The sequence below is a fragment of the Bos javanicus genome, chromosome 20, assembly GCF_032452875.1.
Source record: "Bos javanicus breed banteng chromosome 20, ARS-OSU_banteng_1.0, whole genome shotgun sequence".
NCBI lineage: Eukaryota > Metazoa > Chordata > Mammalia > Artiodactyla > Bovidae > Bos > Bos javanicus.
In genome coordinates, this window is record NC_083887.1 from 33,844,347 (window position 1) to 33,846,516 (window position 2,170).

The 2,170-nt window shown below is 37.6% G+C and overlaps 1 non-coding gene across 1 annotated transcript; it reads right to left on the bottom strand.

Moving 5' to 3' along the window:
* Nucleotides 1-709: 709 nt before the first annotated feature.
* On the bottom strand, nt 710-782 carry TRNAE-CUC (transfer RNA glutamic acid (anticodon CUC)). Its single transcript has one exon. It is a non-coding gene; the product is annotated as a tRNA-Glu (tRNA).
* Nucleotides 783-2,170: the final 1,388 nt, after the last annotated feature.

Genomic DNA, 2,170 nt, shown 5'->3' on the forward strand with positions numbered 1-2,170 from the left:
ATGTTTTAATCCCACATCCCTATTTGCCCCCTCCCCATTCCCTTTCCTCACCAGTAACCATTAGTTTGTTCTCTACGTCTGTGAGTCTATTTCTGTTTTGTTATATAAATTTGTTTCATTTTTTATTCCATGTGTAAGGCATAACAGAACATATTTCTCTATCTGACTTATTTCACTAAATTTAATACTCTCTAGGACCATCCACATTGTTACAAATGGCAGAACTTCATCTTTTCATGACTAATATTCCATTGCATATATAGTACACACACATACACACACTATACACACACACCACACATTGCAGTTTTTAAAAATCCGTCCATCTATTGGTGGACACTTAGGTTGCCTTAATGTCTTGACTATTGTAAATAATACTGCTGTGAACATTAGGGTGTGTATATCTTTCAAATCAATGTATTTGTTTTCTTGGGATATGAACCCAGGAGTGGAATTGCTGGATTATATGGTAGTTCTATTTTTAGTTTTTTGAGAAACCTCCATTCTGTTTTCCATAGTGGCTGCACCAGTTTACATTCCCATCAACAACCTAGGAGGGGTCCCTTTTCTCTGTATCCTCACCAGCGTTTGTAACTTGTGGTCTTTTTGATGATAGCCATTCTAACAGGTGTGAGGTAGTATCTCATTGCAATTCTTTTTTCTTTTTTTTTTTTTGCCAAGCCATGCTCTGAGACTTGTGAGATTTTAGTTCTCTGACCAGGGATCGAACCCAGGCCCTCAGCAGTGAGAGTGCTGAGTCCTAACCACTGGACCATCAGGGAATTCCTCTCATTGTGATTTTGATTTGCATTTCTCTTATGATTAGTGATGGTGAGCATTTTTTCATGAACCTGTTAGCCATTTGTATGTCTTTTTTTGGAAAAATGTCTATTGAGATTTTTTGCCCATTTTTAAATTCTGCTGTTTGGTTTTTTTTTGATATTAGGTTGGATGAGGTGTTTATATGTTTTATAACTGCTTGTAGGTCATAGCATTTGCACATGTTTTCTCCCATTTGTAAGTTGTCTTTTTGTTTTGTTGATAGCGTCCTATGCTGTGCCAGCGCTTTTCAGTTTAATAAGGCCCTATTTAATTTTGCTCTTATTTCTTTTACTTTAGGAGCTAGACCAAAAAAATATTGCTATAGTTTATGTAGCTGTCCAGTTTTCCCAGCACCACTTATTGAAGAGGTTATCTTTTCTTCATTGTATATTCCTTCCTCCTTTGTCATAAATTAATTGACCTTAAGTGTGTGGATTTATTTTGGGGCTATTTTACTTATTAAAATTTCTTTGCTTTTTTATCCTTCTTAATTTTTAATGAGAAATCTTGCTTTTGTAAAAACTAAATAGAATTAGATTGATTTTTGTGTATATGGCCCTTGCATGAAGATGATTTTCCAAGCCCAAACTGCACAAAGCAATCAAAATGCAAATACTAGGAACAGTAAAAGCTTCTTGAATTTGCTGTTAAAAAAATATGAGTGAAGAGTAAGGTGTTGGTGTAATACCCCAGGACTGGGCGATGTAAATTGTCTTACCACTTGAAGGTTTTTGGAGGCAAGTAACATTGTGAGTTAGAAAGTTTTTCTTCATTTTACAGAGCACCATGAGGGAGGTTGGGTTTTCAGAACAAATATCTAAGGCTTCCTAGAACATTTGAGAAGCCTAAAAGTGGGAACTGTGGTGCGGGAGTGCTCAAGTAAGCAGACATCCAGCTTCCGTCATCCTATCCATAACTTTACTTTTTAGAAAAACTTAAATTTAAAGGGCTTCCTTTTTTTTTTTTTTGGCTCAGCTGGTAAAGAATCTGCCTGCAATGAGTGCAACCTGGGTTCGATCCCTGGGTTGGGAAGATCCCCTGGAGAAGGGAAAGGCTACTCACTCTAGTATAATAGTTTAAAAATTGTTGATGATATATAACATTGGGCTTCCCTACTGGCTCAGTGGTAAAGAATCTGCCTGCCAGTGTTGGAGACACAGGTTCAATCCCTGGGTCGGGAAGAGCCCCTGGTGAGGGAAATGGCAACTCATCCCAGCATTCTTGCCTGGAGAATCCCATGGACAGAGCAGCCTGGCAAGCTACAGTTCATGGGGTGGCAAAGAATTAGACACAACTTAGTGACTAAACAACAACAACAACATTATATTAGTTTCAGGTGTACAATACA